Source organism: Arvicola amphibius, chromosome 12, assembly GCF_903992535.2.
Source record: "Arvicola amphibius chromosome 12, mArvAmp1.2, whole genome shotgun sequence".
Taxonomy (NCBI): Eukaryota; Metazoa; Chordata; class Mammalia; order Rodentia; family Cricetidae; genus Arvicola; species Arvicola amphibius.
The window spans coordinates 22,180,846-22,200,022 of record NC_052058.2 but is presented as its reverse complement, the minus strand read 5'-3'; positions in this window follow the sequence as shown (position 1 = coordinate 22,200,022).

Sequence of the window (19,177 nt, the reverse complement as noted above, 5' to 3'; positions counted from 1 at the left end):
ACAACTGTCATCCACATTCAGAGGGCCTAATTCTGTCTTAATGCTGGTTCCCCAGCTCTCAATCCAGGGTCAGTGAGCTCCCACTAGCTCAAGTCAGTTGTTTCTGTGGGTTTCCCCATCAGGGTCTTGGCCCCTTTTGCCCATAATATGGTTCCTCCCTCTCTATAACTGGACTCCAGGAATTCAGCACAGTACTTAGCTGTAGATTTCTCTGCATCTGCTTCCATCAGTTTCTAGATGAAGGTTCTATGATGACAATTAATATATTCATCAATCTGATTGAAGGGGAAGGGCAGTTTAGGTACCCTCTCCACTGTTGCTTAGATTCTTAGCTGGGGTCATCCTTTTGGTTTCCTGGGAGTTTCCCTAGTGCTTGGTTTCTTGCTAACCCCACAGTGGCTTCCTCTTTCAAGGTATCTCTTTCCTTGCTCTCCCTTTCTGTCCTTTACCCAACTTGGTCTTTTTGATCCCTCATGCTCTCCTTCCTGGTTCTTATTTCCCCTCCCCACACCCCGCAATGCTGCCAACTTACTAAGGAGAACTTGTCTACTTCCCTTTCTGAGGGAGATCCATGTATGCCTTTCTGTCTTCTCTGGGGTTGTGGACTGTAGGCTAGTTAACTTTTTATGTATAATATCCACTCATATGTGTGTACATACAATGTTTGTCTTTCTGTGTCTGGGTCACCTCACTCAAGATGTTTTTTTCTAGTCCCACCTATTTACCTGTAAATTTCAAAATGTCATTTTTTTTACCACTGAGTAGTATTCCATTGTGTAAATGTGCCACATTTTTTAAACCCATTCTTCAGTTGAGCATGTAGGTTGTTTCCAGGTTCTGGCTAATACAAATAATGCTGCTATGAACAGAGTTGAGCAAATGTCCTTGTGATATGGGTTTGCATCCTTTGGGTATATGCCCAAGATTTCTGGGTTTTGAAGTATATTGATTCCTAAGATTTTGAGAAACCACCATACTGATTTCCAAAGGGGTTGGACAAATTTGCACTCCCACCAATAATGAAAGAGTTTTCCCCTTGCCCCACATCCTCTTCAGCATAAGCTATTATTGGTGTTTTCGATCTTAGCCATTCTAACTGGTATAAGATGGTGTCTCAAAGTCATTTTGATTTGCATTTCCCTGATGGTTAAGGATATTTAATAGTTCCTTAAATACCTTTCAGTCATTAGAGATACCTCTGTTGAGAATTCTCCGTTTAGATCTGTACCCCATTCTTAATTGGATTATTTGATATTTTTATATCTAGTTTCTTGAGTTCTTTCTATATTTTAGAGCTCAGCCCTCTGTCCAAAATGGGGTTGGTGAAGATTTTTTCCCATTCTGTAGGTTGCTATGTGTCTTGTTGACTGTGTCCTTGACTTTTCTTTTTGACATGTGACTGTAGGCACTTATTTTCCATTGCAGAAGCACACACCAAGTCTAGAGTTAGTGTTGGGATGCTATCTTGAGGTCATTCTTAGATTCTTACGACTGATCTCAATGTTCAGCCCTTCAGGAATCTGAGCAGATAGTGTATGTGATCCAAAACCCTTACATCAAATCATTTTGCATGCTAACTGGAGCAAATCTCTGCCATACATACACAGCTCCATCAAGCATGCTATTTCAAGGACTCGTATCATTTCTCATAGTCTAAGGACAAATGTTAGTCCTCTCTTTGGGTAAAGTTATAGAGTTACTTTTTTATCACTATCTCCTTTTCCTCATCTTCTCCTCCTCTTCCTTGTCCTATTTTCCATCATCTTGTCTCTCTTCCCCCTCCCCTCTCTGACTACCATTGGACTACATTCCCAGTCCCAAGGTAATATTTTTTTTTACAAAAGAGCAATAAGCATTCTTTTTTAAAAATAATTTCTTTCTTTTTATTTATGTGGATTGGAGTTTTGCCTGCATGTATATCTGTGTGATTGTGTCCTAGGAATTATAACTGTGAGCTGTCATTTGGGTACTGGTACTTGAACCTAGGCCCTCTGGAAGAGTATTCAGTGTTTTTAACCACTGTGGCATCTCTCCAGCCCCTAATAATTTATTTATTTTTATTTTATGTGCATTGTTGTTTTCCATGCATGTATGTATGTGTCCAATCTTCAAATTACAGACAGTTGTGAGCTGTCATGTGGGTGCTGGGAATTGAACCCAGTCCTCTGGAAGAGCAGTTGGTGTTCTTAACTGCTGAGCCATCTTTCCAGTCCTGGTAATATTTACTCTGCAGATTCTTTAAAAGCATTGGCTAAATATCCTTTCCTCAAAAGTTAAGCGTATTGAAGTTATTTGGCTTTCTAAAGCAAAATGCAGTGAACGGAATAGCTTATATATAATAGAAATTTATTTCTCACAGTTTGGGGGAAGGAGAAATACAAGATCAAGATGATGCTAGATTCGATGTCTGGTGAAACCAACCTCTGTGTTCATATATGAAGTCTTCTCACTGGGTCTTAGATGGTATAAAAGATCAGAGATCTTCTAGGCCTCTTTTATAAGGGCATTAATCTTATTGATAAGAACTGCACTCTCATGATTTAATCTGCTCTTACACGTTCCAGTTTCTTGTACCATCAGTTATGAGGTTAGGATTTCTTCAGATGAATGGAAGGGGTACAAACATTCAGAATAGAGTGTATGCTTTAGTTTTGATTTAGAATACAAGAAGGGAATATTCTAAAACTGGTGGACTGGTAATGTTAACCCTGTCCCTAACTATCCTTTCTCTATTGCCATGGAAAAGACCACAAGGAAATAGTGAAATCCCGGCCAAGACCTAGTTACCTTGGAGGAAGTCATTCTTGGGTCAGATTGCTTGCGTTTTAGTCAGGGTTGCTATTGCTATAATGAAAAATCACCACCAAAGCAACTTGTGGAGGAAAGGGTTTATTTGGCTTATATTTCCACATCATTAGTCCATCTCTGAAGGATTTCAGGAGAGGACTTCAAAAATGGCAATAACCTGGAGGCAGGAGCTGATGCAGAGTCCATGGAGGGGTGCTGCTTACTGGCTTGCTCCTCATATCTTACTCAGCCTGTTTTCTTATAGAACCCAGGACCATCAGCCCTGGAATGGCACCACCCACAAAGGGCTTTCCCCTTTCCCATTAGTCACTAATTTAGAAAATTCCCTACAGCCAGATCTTATGGAGACATTTCCTCAATTGAGGCTCCTTCCTTTCAGATGAGCCTAGCTTATGTCAAGTTGACATAAATCCAGCCAGCACAGCTTGTAGACAAACAGCAGTATAGAACAGGTGAAGTGAAGGGGATGTAAATTAGCCTCCACACTCAACTCAGAGAACCAGGGCAGTACCGCCAATAAAGGATCACCTTGGATTTTTATCTGCTGCCCCCAAAAAGTCAGGATAGGGCCAAGGAGATGAGGATGCCAGCCTTGAAAGTCAGAAAGCCTGGGTTTAGAAATGCGCTCTACCAACGCTCCCCTTCCTCTCCCTACTTCAGGGTTATGCTAGCAGCTCTGCTGTGGCCTGAAGCTTTCACCAATATTTTAAAGCCTATCCAATTTTATTAAGTGCACGTTGTTTAAACAGTCATGCTGTCTTAAGCAAGACAGGAACAGATCATCCATAGCGAGACAAAGCGACTGAAAAACATTTTTCTTCATGGAACAGCAAAAATAGTTCTAAAAAATACCGACAACAACAACAAAAAGCCCCCACAAAACCCCCCAGTGATTAAAAATAAAACAGTAGTTTTAAGGCCAGACTGGTCTTGAACTTCTTATCCCGGCCTCCCCATTTCTAGTACTAAGATTACAGGTCTCTGTTCACCACACCTGAAATTCCAGCAACATTTTTATTCTAACACAGAAGTGTATGCCACAGTCCTCTACTGAGAGTGATTTTGCCCTACATGGGACGCTTGGTGATTTCTGGAGATGGTTTGGGTTATTACAGCTGGGACCCAGAGTGTGTTAGTGGCATGTGATGGGGAGTAGAAGCAGGGGATGACTCTAACATGTTGGTGAAAACACAAAATTTCATCTAACACAATTACATAAGTAGCCAGGAACCCAAAGCACACACATGTCATGTGATGTCTCTAGCTCCTTCAGTCTTGTGTTCCTAGTCACTCTGTTTGGTATCTCTCTCTTTTAAATAATTTTTCTCAAATTTTCCCCCCTTTTCCCTTTTTGCTGGGGAAATATTTTCTCTCTTTTCTTCATAGATGCTCTTGAGCATGGTTTCGGGCAATGTAGGAGAGAAACTTTGGCAGATAAACTATGATCTCCCTTGTTTTTGCATCTGTGGGTTGTCCATGAACCTTGCTCCTTGCATGGAGGCCAGGAGCATGGCAAGACAGAAACGCAGGGTGAGGGGATGGGTCCAAAAGTTGTTTTTTCTTCCTCTTCATACTGTGGACAGCAAGCAAACAAATAAGCAAAAAGCAAATACAAGCCGGGAAGTGGTGGCACGCCTTTAATCCCAGCACTCTGAGGCAGAGGCAGGCAGAGCTTTGTGAGTTCAAAGCAGGCTTGTCTACAAGAGCTAGTTCCAGGACAGACTCCAAAGCTACGGAGAAACCCTGTCTCGAAAAACCAAAAGAAAACAGAAAAAACATCCCACAAATTCAGACTTATACTCTATCTATTTACTTCTTAATTCAGTGTATAATAATGTTTTTTCTCATGATTTATTTGAAATTAATGATTTATCAAATAAAATGAAAACTCCTTTTGGAAGTGTAATAACAGATGAGACTAAGAGCACATACTTAGGTGCCAGAGAGATTGTTCAGTAGTTAAGAGCATTTGCCATTCTTGCAGAGGACCAAAGTTCAATTCCCAGCACCCACATGATGGCTCAGAATCATCTGTAAAACCAGTTACAGGGGATATTATGCCATTTTCTGACTTCTATTGGCACCAGTCATGAACACTGTATCATATATACATACATACATACATACATACATACATACATACATACATACATAAAGGGAAAATGCCCATACACATAAAATAAATATTTTTAAGGAAACATATTTATTGTAAAAAAAAATCAAGTAACAATAAAGCTAAAACTTAATTCAGGCTTTCTAGTACAATACTGAACTAGAAACTAGTTTTATGCAAATCCATTAGTGCTGCTTCGATGCATACATAACCATATTAAACACAACCTTCCCTACACACAAGGATTTTAACAAAAATAGGAGTAAAATGGATTTGTCTATAAACTTTCCCCAATAATCTGTTGGGGCGGCTGACCACTCCCTTGTATGAGGGGCATGGCCGCCCCAGGGGTGGAGGATACCTTTAAAAGAACCGGGTTTGGGGTAGGCCGGCCCCTTCTTTTTCCTCTTGGTTCGCAGCTCTTCTCTGGAACCTTGGCCCTGTAAGTTTATTCCATTTTCTCCCTTTATTAAAACTGATTTATTCTAAAAGGACTAGTTTTGGTTATTCCCAAATTCCTCCAACCGCCGCTACAATAATCTATCAGAAATATACCCCTGGAGGGACTCTAAAAGTTCTTGTTTATATAAGAATTTATTTATCTAACCTCTTTTTGATTGGTATTTGTAGGTCATTTTCAACTTCATTATAAACTACACCAAGTGAGGCAGTTGGATCTCTGTGAGTTCAAGGCCAGCTTAGTCTATATAGTGAGTTCCAGAACTGCCAGAGGTATATAGACATACCCTGTCTCAAAGCACACACACACACATACACACACACACACACACACACACACACACACATTGTATGTGAGATTGTACTTGTTCAAATTTTCTGTGTGTATATGTATGTGTGTTGTATGTAAGTGCATATGCATATGGAGACTAGATATTAATGTTGGGTGTCTTCTTTGATCGCCCCTTTTAGTTCTTGAGATGGGGCCTTTCACTGAACCTGAAACTTAGCAATTCAGCTAGTCTAGTGGGCCAGTTGGCTAGCTCATCCCAGTGTTTTGGCTGCTCTCACAAAGGCTGGGTTTTTAGACCTGCATCACCACTTCGGTGTTTATGTGGGCTCTGAGGCTCCTAATTCAGGTCTCCATGCTTACATGGCAGGCACATTACCATCTGAGCTATGTCTCCAGGTCTATTATTGTATTTTTCTTTGGTGTGTTGCAAGTAGAATGCATTACTAAAGGAAATGTATAGTTGAAATTTAATATAACATGAAACTTTCTTTCAAAATGTCAGCATAATTTGTAATTCTATCAGTTGTGTGTATGTGCTTCCTACTACCTTTACCCTTATTGGAATCTATTATTTGGTTATTTTTTTGAGCTTGAAGGGGATAATATTTTTGTTTAATTTGCATTTCTCGAATTTCCAGTATAGTTCTTTTTCTCTACTTCCTGGCTATTTTCTTATTCTGACTTGTGTGACTTTCCCTGGGGCATGTGAAATTAACATCTGCCCAAAGAGTGACTCATACAAGATTATCATCCAGTGGAAGGCATTATCATGGGCTAAATTAGAGGACAGCGGACAACTGGACAGCTGCACTTTCTTAAAGTTACCAACTCCTCTAGCTGCCAGACTCTTATTTTATAGGATAGTAAGTTGAGACAGAATTGATGGATACTTCTGCTAATAGTGCTACCCAGTTTTAAAGCAGCAGAGGTGACTCTGAGAGCAGATAACATTGTACAGATGAAACCAGGCTCTGGTTAAAATGTAAGTATAAATGTTCTCCATTCTTCCCTTGTCAGGGATCTTGTTGGTTTCAGAAAACATTGTCCAACTCTGAGAAGGATAGATTATTGGTTGAAGTCTGGCCTATAGAGATCCAAAACAAAGTGCAAAGTGGAGTTACTCTGGCTAGGATGCAGGGTACTAGTCTCACTACACCTCTCTATAAATTGACCATTTAAATATGTTCCAGTGCACACAGCTCCCTGACCTCATCATATCTCATCCATTTATGCTGCATTTGGCAACATCAACATCTCAGTTCTTCATGTGCAATTGGCTTCCTCCTCTCTCTCTCTCTCTCTCTCTCTCTCTCTCTCTCTCTCTCTCTCTCTCTCTCTCTCTCTCTCTCTGTGTGTGTGTGTGTGTGTGTCCTCTCATCTCTCTCCCTGTATCTATCATCTTTCTATCATCTATCCATCCTTCTATCCATCTACCTATAGACAAGGTGGAACTTTCTGTGTAGACCAGGCTGGCCTCCAAGTGCTAGGGCCAAAGGTATGTACTACTGTGCTCACTCAGCTGCTCTCTCTTTTCTCACCAGAGTTTGGACTGCAGTTTCCATCATGTCTTTGTCCTTGGCTTCCTCAGTGCAACACAACTAGCACTTGGTGTCATTGGGTCTGAATCCCAGGCACAACCAGTTTCTCAGGTCCATACTAATCATTGAGGTAGTCACTTGCTTAGTCAGTTCAGAAGGGGAGGCCTATGGGTTTCTGAGATTTAAAAGGCAGAAACTATACTTCTTTCCCGGTTCTTATCTCCACACAACCAAGTATTATGCTGGGCCCATTGTGACTCTTCTCTTCCTGACATTGCCCTGATTTTGTTAAGGTCTTCATTATGAAGGCTGGACCCATTCTATAGCTGTATGCTGTCTCCTCGCTTCCATTCTCATCTCTCTCTTCATCAACATATTCTATCTAAATTGTGACACAGAGCAAATCATTCAGCTTCTTTTTTTGGTTTATTTTTTTTATCTTTAAAAATTTCCATCTCCTTCCCTCTTCCTCCCCCTTCCCTCCCCTCCCCTCCACCCATACACCCCCTCCCTCCCTCTTCAGGCCAAGGAAATCACCCAATGACCTTCCCTCACAAACCTTCAGGACCAAATCGAAACTCCTATTTATTTACACAAAACCTTAGCCATGCCTGCCTTCTTTCCTAAGCTCGTGTTTATTGCAGCCACTCTAAAATACCTTCGTGATTCCAACTGTTGAAAAGATCTGACTTCACAGTCTTTATTTTTCCTTCTTGCTGTGACCAGTTACCTAGCAAGAAGCGCCATCAAGAAGGTTTAGCTTGCTGTAGTGTGAAGTGATGCGATCTCTGGTGGTTTGAATGAGATTAGGCCTCATAGGCTCACAGATGTGAATGCTTGGTCACCAAGGAGTGGTGCTATTTGAAAGAATTAGTTGGTGTGGTCTTATTGGAGGAAGTGTATCCCTGGAGATGGGCTTTGATGTTTTCCAAAAGTCCCAAGCCAAGCACAGGGGCTTTCTCTTCCTGCTGCCTGCAGATCCAGATATAGAGCTCCCAGCAACCATGTTTGCCTGTGTGCCACCATGCTCCCTACCATGAGAATAATTAACTACACCTCTGAAACTGTAAATAAGCCATAATTAAATGCTCTCCTTTGTAAGAGTTGACATGGTCATGGTGTCTCTTCACAGCAGTAAATTGCTAAGAAAGAAGTTGGTACCAGGAAGCAAAGTATTGTGACAGGCCTGACCTTGCTGTTTCTTTGGTACAATGTGGATCTTGGGACTTTGGACTAGAAACACAGTTGAGTGCTTTAAGTGGAGCTTAATAAACCATAATAGTAGGTATATAAAGACAGTGGCGCCAAGAGTAATGTAGATTATGATGGCCTGGCTCAAGAGGTTTTAAAGGGGAAGAATATTAGTAAATGGCCTAGAGACTGGTCATTCTGTAAAGAATAGTACTGCTTTCTGCCCTTCTCAAAAAAAATCTGCCTGAAAGCTGCTGAGGTCAGGCATGTATCGGGGTGTCTCTGCATGGAGGTCTAGAGAGGCCATTGGGTTAAGGTGTGAAGTTTAAGCATGGATTGTGTTGAAAACCCCAAGATGTTGGAAATGCCAGAGTTGTGAGATACCTGCTAAGGAAAAGCTGCAGACCATGTGTGGAACAAGCCCAAGAGAGAGAAAAGTGTGTTGCAGTCCACAAAGCTGGAAGGAAATGGAGATCTGAAGAACACTTTGACATTAAACATGGAGATGCAGAATCTGGAACTTGCCCGGCTGGTTTTTAGGTCTTGCGTTGGTCCATTGTTTCCTCATTATACTCCCTTTGCTCCCTTTTGGAATTGTAATATATATTCTGTGCCATTGTGTATTGGAAGAATATCATCTGTTTTTTAAATTTTTATTTATAGGGGGTTACAATTATGAGATTGCTGTGTCTCCAAGAAGACTTTAGACTTTTAAACAGCATGGTGACTGTGATAGACTATGGGGACCTTTGAAGTTGGGCTAAGTGCATTTTTGCATTATGATATGGCTACAAGCCTATGGAGGGCCAGGGAGTGAAATGTGGTGGTTTGAATAATAATGACTCCCATAGGCTCAAAATTTAATGCTTGGTCACCAGGGAAATGGCACTATTTGAAAGGGTTGGGAGGTATGGCCTTGTTGAAGAAAGTGTGTCACTGGTGATGGACTTTGAGGTTTTTAAAAACCCATGCCAGACCCAATGGCTCCTTTCTTCTTACTGCCTATGGAACAAGACTTAAAACTCCCAACAACCGTGTCTACCTTCATGCTACCATACTTCCTGCCACACTGATAGTGGACTAAACCTCTGAAAGTCTAATCAAGCCTGTGTGGTAATTTGAATGTAATTGGTAGGAAGTGGCACTATTAGAAGGTGTGGCTTTTCTGGAGTGGGTATGATCTTGTCAGAGGAAGTGTGTCACTATGGAGTGGACTCTGAGGTTTTCTACTCTCAGGATACCATCCAGTGTCCCAATTGACTGTTTCCTGCAAGATGTAGGACTCTCAATTATTACTCCAGCATTACATCTACCTGCATGGCGCCATACTCCCCATCATGATGATAATGACTGAACCTCTGAAACTATAAGCTAGCCACACCAATTAAATGTTTTCTTTATAACAGTCACCATGGTCATGGTGTGTATCTTCACAGCAATAGAAATCCTAACTAAGACATCGTAATTAAGTGCTTCCCTTTATTAAGGTCATAGCATCTCTTCACAGCAATGGAACATTAAGACACAATCCATCATGGTAAGGAAGGCATGGTGTGTGGCTCTGTAGTAATGGAAGTGTGAGGCAGCTACTTGTTCATATTGTAGCTGACCAGGAAGTTGGGAAAGGGATGCCAATCTAGCTTTTCCTCCCCTCTTTTCAATCTAGGGCCCCCACCAATGGGATGGTGCTGGCAGATGTCCCTTCCTAGCTGATGTTCTCTGGAAATGCCCTCACAGACACCATCAGTAGTATATCTCTTGGGTAATTATAAATCCAGCCACGTTGATAATGAAGCTTAATCCTCACACTGTAGCACACTTCCCTATGTTCTTCAGTGACGCTGCAATACTCATTCATCTTCATCTTAAGTAGTTAAGAAGTTTTCAATAGGGTTAGAGAGGGAAGGAAGAACAAGAAGAAAAGAAGGAAGGAGAGCCTTGGTTTTATTTTTACTAAAATGGTTCTTGTCTGGCCAAAATCATTCATGTGTATACAATTGCTAAATGCTTTCACTGAATTAGGGCAATTTCATTGGAGCGAGTTGGCTTTCTCTTACCTATCATGTCACGTCAATCATGGACTTCATAGCTCTTCTCCAATTATTGTGGCATCTGTCTTCTTATGACAAGAGTTTGCTAATCTGCATATAGTCATGACTGTTTTTTGAGATAAGGTTTCTCATGGTCCAAGCTAGCCTAGAACTCTATGTAGGTGAGGATGAACTTGAACTTCTTATTCTCCTGCCTCTACCTCCTTAGTGTTGAGATCCCTGGGATTTTTGAGATGTGAATTTCTCTTAGCATCCTTTATATCTATCCAGCTGGTTCTTATTATCCTCTTCAAGATCGCTTTGTTAAAAAAAAAAATAGGGTTATCCCAAAATACTGGTTTTTTTTTTCTCTCTTTCAGTAGTAATGCCCTATACACATGTGCTTCAGAAAATGTTGTGTTATGCTGCCCTCTACTGAAGTAGTGAGAGGTCGGTATGATTCCTGTCTCAGAGAAGATGACAATAACGTGTTATAGTTCTGCTTATTGAACCCTCAAATATTTCAAACAGACACTGAGTGGCAGTATTTTTGACAACTGCAGAAAGAAATATTGCTTTTTTCCCTATCTTCAACTTCTGCTTTATTACTCTTATTCCTTGGGGTCTGAATCCTAGAGTGGATGGGGTTTCTTCTGCAACCTCACTAACCTGTTCTCCTTATCTCTTTGCAAGGAGATAGATTCTATTCCTATTTTTTGTTTTCACCAAATTGGAGCGAGTTATCTTTCTCTCACCTATCATGTCAATCATGGACTTCAAAGCTCTTCTCCAGTTATTGTGGCATGTGTCTTCTTATGTCTTGAAGTCAATAATAAACACTTATTTGGTGGTGTAAATGTCCCTTAATTGAACCTTAGAGCTTTTTACATTTATTTATTTGTGTGTATGTGTGTGTGTGTGTGTGTGTGTGTGTGCAGAACAAAGGAGGGTGTTAGATGTCCTTCCATATTAGTCTCTGCCTTACTTCTCTGAGGCTAGAACCTGAACCTGGAGATTGTACTTTTTAAACTAGTCTGGAAACTAACAAGCTACAAAGATCCTACTGTCTCCACCTTCGTTAGTGCTGTGTTAAAAAGATGCATGGAATATACTTAGCTAATTACAATGGTTCTGAGACCTGAAGTCAACAGGAGCAAAATCATGTATGGTACTGGAAACTGAGCTTCCCAGGGCTAATGAGGTCATATACCTTAGAAGAGAATCTACTACCACCACTTTGCTAGACTAGCATAATTCCTAACTCCATTCTGAATCTTTTCCTTACACCCACAGAGAAGTGTAACTATCCTCCCCCATCAAAAAAGCTTCTTTTTCCAGCAAATGGAGACCACAGAAAAGCACTTTCATGGTGTCCTGTGGTTCTCACATGGCCCATTTGTACATTTTTATTGGTCGACCTTTGTCAGGAGCTAAATGTTCAAATTTCTCTACTTTGTCTTCAAGCTATGATATTGTGTCCTTCTTGTTATTAGTTCTACTAGCAAGGCTTTTCCTGGAATCTTCTTTTTTAACTTACTGAAATTTTTGCCTCTAGTGTTTCAATATGTGTTGCTGTGAGGACCAGCTTCCAGCAGCAGCTCAGAAATTGAGGGGGAGCCATAGAGTTGGTGAACTAATCACTTAATTTGATTTTTTTCTCTAGAGGTGTAAAATTTAATTCTCTGGGGCCAACGAGTGAGGCAAAAATTAACTCTCCATGGACAGCAAAAAAGGGAAGCGCACACACACATACACACACACCTACTTACCTTTGGGTCTTTCTATAATCTCGCTCTCATCTTTTTATTTCTTTTCTCATCTCTATCCAGGTGAATCCTTTCTGTGCATTTTTAATTTTTTCATTACAGCTTATATACCCTAGCAAAGTCTTTCAAGCAATATAAAAATTTCAATGTGGTTATGTTCTATTTTTCAAGTGAATGATTATAATGAACACAGGTTATAAAACATGTTTCTCATCTCCATTACATGATTAACTATTTTACATATTACAAGTGAAAAACAAATTGCTCCAAAGAGCCCATATACATTCATATGCAAGAAACTTGTTATAGATTAACAAAGTGCAAGCAAGCAAAGTAATTTTCCTCAGTCAGTTCTTTTACTCACAGGCTGCATTTTGCAGTTACAAAGAAAGGATCAATCATTTTATTATTTATCTGAAAAGGTAACTGTAAACTCTTAAAAGAATCACAAATCTAAACTTTTATATATAAAAACAATCAGTAGGTTCTACTTTAAATCCTCAGGGTGAATACCCATTCATCAACAGTTTTTTATATCAAGCAATGATGGAGGAGTGTCTACGTGTTACTTTCATTGGTTAATAAAGAAACTACCTTGGCCCCTTTAATAGGACAGAAAATTAGGTAGGCAGAGTAGACAGAACAGAATTCTGGGAGAGAGAAGGCAGACGCTTCAGGCAGTTGCCATAGTGAGTTGCCATGCTTCTCCTCTCCAAGATGGATGCAGGTTCAGATCTCTCCTGGTAAGCGACCACCTCGTGGTGCTACACAGATTACTAAATATGGGTTAAAGCAAGATGTGAGAATTAGATAATAAGAGGCTCAAACTAATGGGCAAGGCAGTGTTTAAATGAATACAGTTTCCGTGTAATTATTTCGGGTGTAAAGCTAGCTGGGTGGCGGGACGCAGCCCCGCCACTCCATCTACAAAGCAGAGGGCAGAAATGGACACAAGGAATTCATCGTCACTTTTCATGACCAGCCCATCCTAGCAAGAAAGGTACACCAATCAGCAATAGCCAGGCTGCCATTGTTCCTGTTCCCTGATGTCAGTGAGTTCCTGAAGCATGATGAATAAAAACTCAGGGCCAGAAATTGGGGCTCAACCTGAAGATCTGAAAAGCAAAACAGCCAACCACTGGCTCTTACCTTGACCTCAGTTTGAAATGGCGATCCTACTTCCTGGAATCTCAGAATAAGACTATGTATTGAGAACTGTTTCTTCCCACTTTATAATCCTCTCTAGGGCTGGGATTAAAGGCATGCACCACCATGATTAAAGGCATGCCACCTGGTTTCTATGGCCACTAGTGCAGCTACTGGGATTAAAGGTATGTGTCTTTATGGTTACTGGGATTAAAGGTGTGTGTTACCATTACCTGGTCTGTAAGGCTGACCAGTGGGACTGTTTTACTCTCAGATCTTTAGGCAGTCCTTATTTATTAAAATACAATTCAAATGCAACTACAAGTCCCTATACTTGTTCAAGGTACAGTAAAAGTGTACCTGTCTAAGCTTTAAATTGTTCGCCAAGATTTGTACCTCAAATTCATTAACAAAATCCCTTAACCTAACCTTACTAACAATTATACATATCTAAATTCTTTCTGAGGGTGGCAGTTGATTATTAGTCTGCTCCAACAGCAATGCTTGGGAAAAGTCAGTGTCAGGAACACTGCCCAGGGAGGGTCTAGAAATCCCTAAGAGTTTTCATACAACCTGCAGATTATGAGGGTGTGGTGACCGCAAAGGCAACAGCCAGAGCTATGCTCAATAACAGCATGAGTTCCTCAGGACACATAGTGCTTGGGGCTTTGCCTTTCCAAGACTCACACAGGCATGGCTTTGCCGACTGCCCAGCTGTGTTCCATCAGTTCCATGCTTCCTGTGGATCCCCTCTCATGGCCGCCAACAAATTTGGTTTTCCTTTAGTCTTTCCTTTTATTGAATTTCATTTTTATGTCCTATATTGACTTCCTTTTTTCCATCTAACTGTTTGCTATATTTTCTTGACATTTATTCAGGAGTTTGTGTTCTTTTGAAACTATTTACAATCTTTTTTTAGAAATGTGTCTGGAATTTCATCTAACTCCTTCTCATTGCAGGTGTTACTGTGGGGTTGGTGATTTTCAAAGAAAACTCGCTCCCTTTGCTTTTTATGTTTATTGTAATTTTGCACTGGAACTTGTACATCTGGGATTAGGTTATTGGTTGAATTTGTAGTCATCTTTCCTCTTTCAGTGGATGTGTTTGCAATTTTGAAGAGCCTGAGTTACAGCGGGGCTGATGTGTCATTTTTCCTCTGCTAGACCAGCTCAATCCCCGGTGCTCTCCTGATGGTAGATTACTATCAATCAGTATCAATGTGTAGGCCCAGTATGAAAAATACAGTAATAGCAAAGAAAAAATATATCACCCCTTTCACCATCAGTAATTTTAGGCAATAAAGGTGGGGCTCTGACAGTACTATGTGCAGTGATATTTGTATTAGTTACTGTGGGTGTGAATAAAAAGAAAAATTGCAGAGTAAGACTAATGATCAGATTGGGTGGATAGGGAAAATATGGGGAAGAAAGCAAGCAGAATATAAACTGTATGCACAATACGCTGTAGCCAGATGAGGTGGAGAGGCCAGAGGTGGACTGAAAACAGAGAGGAAAATAAACATGAGCAGCTCATGTAGAATAGTTCTAACCCCCAGGAGTTACGTCACAGGGAACCCACAAACCAGACCCAGTCCATGTACTTTGGGAGAGGAAAATTAAAAGAGGAAGAAGGAGGAGAAGGAAGAGCAGGGGGACAAGAACAGAGCAGAACAAAGTTGACTTGTTAATTGGATTCAGGTTTTAGCCTCTGCATGCTTTTCTAGGCTCTTAGAAGCTCATCTCATCCTTGAGCATTTTTTTGCAAACTCGGGTTTCAAGTACTGACATACTTGTGGGTGGTGTTTTTCTCATCTTTGAGTCTTTCTTTGAGAAACTGCATTGCAGATTCTGGTTGGGTCTTATGGTAGTTTAAATGCAATTGGTCCCCATAATCTCATGGCATTATTAGGAGGTATGGCTTTGTTGGAGTGGGTATGTCATTGTCGGAGGAAGAATGTCACTATGGAGGCAGGCTTTGAGGTTTCCTATTCTCAGGATACCACCCAGTGTTTTAGTTGACTTTCTGTTGCCTGCAAGATGTAGGATTCTCAGCTATTACCCCAGCGCCACATTTGCCTGCATGCCACCATGCTTGCTGTCATGATGATGATGGAGTGAACCTCTGAAACTGTAAATGAGCCTCCCCAATTAAATGTTTTCTTTATAATAATTGCCCTGGTCACAGTGTCTCTTCACAGCATTAGAAACTTTAACTAAGACGGGTCTCTGAGTGTGGTTTACAGACACTGATGATACCTCTGACCAATTCTTCAGGATTCTATTTGTGAATGCTGCATCCCCCTCAGTGTGATCTTTCCCAATGTTTAAGCACTGCTTGCAGCCTGTATGAAGGCTCTTTACAGCCCTTGGTTCCCCAGGTTTCGGCTTGCTGAATGCTGCATAGTTCTGAGTCATACTGTGATCCCCACCACCTACCTGTGTTCTGCAAACAGTCCCTTAACATTGGCCCCGAGTTTCCCACATGTGTGGTCTACAGAGGTTGTCAAGTCACCAACACAGCAGGGACCTTATTAAAATGGTGTCTGCTCCATTAAGTGCCAAGTGCTGAATGCTGAGTCCTGAACACCAAGTACCTAGAAGGGGAGGGGTTTTTCCATATCTTCTATAGGAGCTGTGGCTGCACCAGGTCTCCCCGCCCTTTCTTGTCCTTAAAATGTCTATGACTGTGAAGAACTTCTGAACCTCTCTGACTCCAGTGATCTGATGCTGGAGTCACTCACTGTAGGTGTGACGCTTCCTAAACACACCCCATCCCACCAGATGGACCCTGAGCCTCTCTAATGGTGGCTTTTTACTGTCTCTGAACTTTAGGGGTTTCTTGTTTGCTTCTGAAACAGGGTCTCAGATCAAGAGCTTTTACCAACCCCAAAGCTAAGAATGTCACCATAGAGCATTGCAGAGATTACCCTATTTATATCAAAATATTTCAAAACTGACTTGACTCATGGCTTCTTTTCACATGTAACTGTAAAACTTCTATAAACAGTTTCTGCATTGCACATGCTATTGAGGGTTATATGAATCTGTGTTCCTGAGCTTTGGCCTCTCATATTTGACTCGAAAATAAACTATTTTATATTCCCTTTGAGGTTAAAAAATGTATTTTTTTAAAAAAATATTAATCTATTTATTCTTTTTATTTTATTTATTTTTTTAATACAATCATTTCTTATTTTACGTAGCTATTCCCATTCCCACTTCCTTCCCTCCTCTTGTTTCACCCTTCCCTCCACTCCACCCCCCCACTCCTCAGAAAGGGTAAGGCTTCCCATGAGGAGTCAACAAAGTCTGACACATAACTTAGAGGCAGGACCAAGGCCCTTCCCCCTATATCTAGGCTGAGCAAGGAATTCCATAGAGAATGTGTTCCAAGATGGCAGATCAAGCACTAGGGATAAATCCTGGTCCCATTGCCAGTGTTCCCATAGACTGCCCAAGCCTCACAACTGTTCCCCACACTCAGTGGGCCTAGTTTGATCCTATGTAGATTCCCTTGCTATCAGTCCAGAGTCAGCAAGCTCTCACTAGCTCAGGTCAGCTGTTTCTGTGGGTGTCACCATCATGGTCTTGACCCCTTTGATCATTTTATCACTCCTCCCTCTCTTGGGCTGGTTTCCAGAAGCTTGACCCAGTACTTCACTGTGGATCCCTGTATCTGTTTCCATCAGTTGCTGTCTGAAGGTTTTATGATGGCAGTTAAGGTAGTCCATCAGTGGAAGGCTCTTCAGGCATCCTCTCCGCTGTTGCTTGGAGTCTTAGCTGGGGTCATCCTTGAGGATTTCTGGGAATTTCCCCAGTGCCGTGTTTCTCACTAGCTCCTTAATGTCTCCTTCAATCAAGATATCTCTTTCTTTTCTCTCCCTCTCTGTCCTTTCCCCTTCTTGAGCATCCTGTTTCCTCATGTTCTTCTCTTCCTTTCCCTTCTCCCCTCCCTCTCCTCTTCCACCCTCCCATCTCCCCCCCACACACACTCCCAATTTTCTCAAGAGATCTTTTCTGTTTCCCTTTCCCAGGGGGATCCATGTATGTCTCTCTTAAAGTTCTCCTTGTTACCTAGCTTCTGATCTATTTATTCTTATGTGTATGAATCTTTTGTCTGCCTGTATGCATATTCTACTTATTCTTATACGTACAAATCTTCTGTCTGCATGTATGCATGTACACCATGTGTGTGCCTGGTGCCCACGTCGGATCCTCTGGAACTGGAGCGGTTCTGAGCCACCATGTGAGTACTGCAAATCAAACCTGGGTGAGCTGCAAGAACAAGTGTTCTTAGCTACTGAGCCGTCATCGGCAGCCTGAGAAGAGTGTTTTGTACTGTCTCTTTACTGACTGGTGCTTCTGATGGTTCCCCACACAAGGTTCTTCTATTTTTGCAGCCCTGCTCTTTTTCCTCTGTCTTTCTTGGAAGACTCTCCTGAGATAGGTGGGGTGATGGTTTTGAGAAACCTCAGGGCTGGACCAAACACACCCAGCTTATTTCCTGTATGTTGCTCACCCTCTCATTTCACTCCACCCCCTCGTCTTCAGTTCCTTTTTAAGGTTTGATCTAAAGCCTGCCCTACCTAAGTCCACTTTAAAACCTTGCTCATTTGTTTCTGCCATAACTTCTCGTCTAGTTCAAAGCTTTGTTGTCTCCCATGCTGGAGGATAGCAGAGAAAAGAGCAGGCACGGTGCAAAGAGACATAAGGAAAAAGGCCAGAGGCTGACCAGGACTGATTTCTGGAGGGCATGTACCAGACTCATAACCCTGACATATTTCTGCATGTGGATAATACATGGGGAATTCACAATAGCTGAAACATTACTCAGGCAAAGTCTGACCCTGAGTTTCAATAAGGTACAAGTACTGATGCCTGCCATGGCCACTTCATAGGTCCCTGGTGTGATCAGGATCACGGGACATCATGTCCAGTGCCAGGTACTGAGTTGGCCTGGTGCCTCTCCTGCTGACCTACCGCTTGTGATGATGGCTACAAGAGTTCACAGGATGAAGAGAAGCCATCACCTCCATTCTGAACATCAGAAATATCTTCACTTGTGAAATGATTACAGATCTTCTTTCTGTCTCGGAGACTATGACTCACTTCCTGAGTCTCCTGTAGTGTCATAGGTTTTTTTGTAAAAAGTTCATTTAGACTCAGTCAATTAGAATGAGACAAGGGTGAGAAAAAAATCCATTCTTTCAAGCTAAGAAATTGCTCCTGATGATGTCCAGTGGAGAAGAATTTGAAATTTCATGCTATGAATTTACCATGAGGGAAGGTTGCCAGGTAGGAGAAACAAGACTAAGGTGTGGATCTGGTTACACAGCATTGTAAAACCGTGATGGTGTGAAGGTCTCAGGGAGATGAGCTAGCCCTATGTGGAAGAGATCTGAGTGACACTCATACCAGGCCTCTCTGCCTGGCGTTCTTCACAGATGGGCTTCAAGTCTAGGGATGTGCTGTCTGCAGGGCCCTTTGTAATTTTCTCATGGACTTTCTGCCCACTCATGCTTGGATGGGCACCTCTATGTCTTAGCTCCTGACTGAATCTCTATGATTGGGTTTTAAGAATCAAAGGTATAATAATACATACTATATTAAATACAGTGCCTTTTTTGTGCGAGAAGAAAGCTCATAGCTTTTATTGGGTTTTCTGAGTGGGAAACCCTCAGGACAGACTAAAGGCACCCTTAATTCACAAGCCAGGTGTGGTAGCACAACCTAGCCCTCAGGAAGCATGAGTCAGGCAGATCTCTGTGAGTTCTAAGCCAGCTGGGTCTACAAAACAATTTTCAGAACAGCCAAGGGGGAAGAAAGAGAAGATCC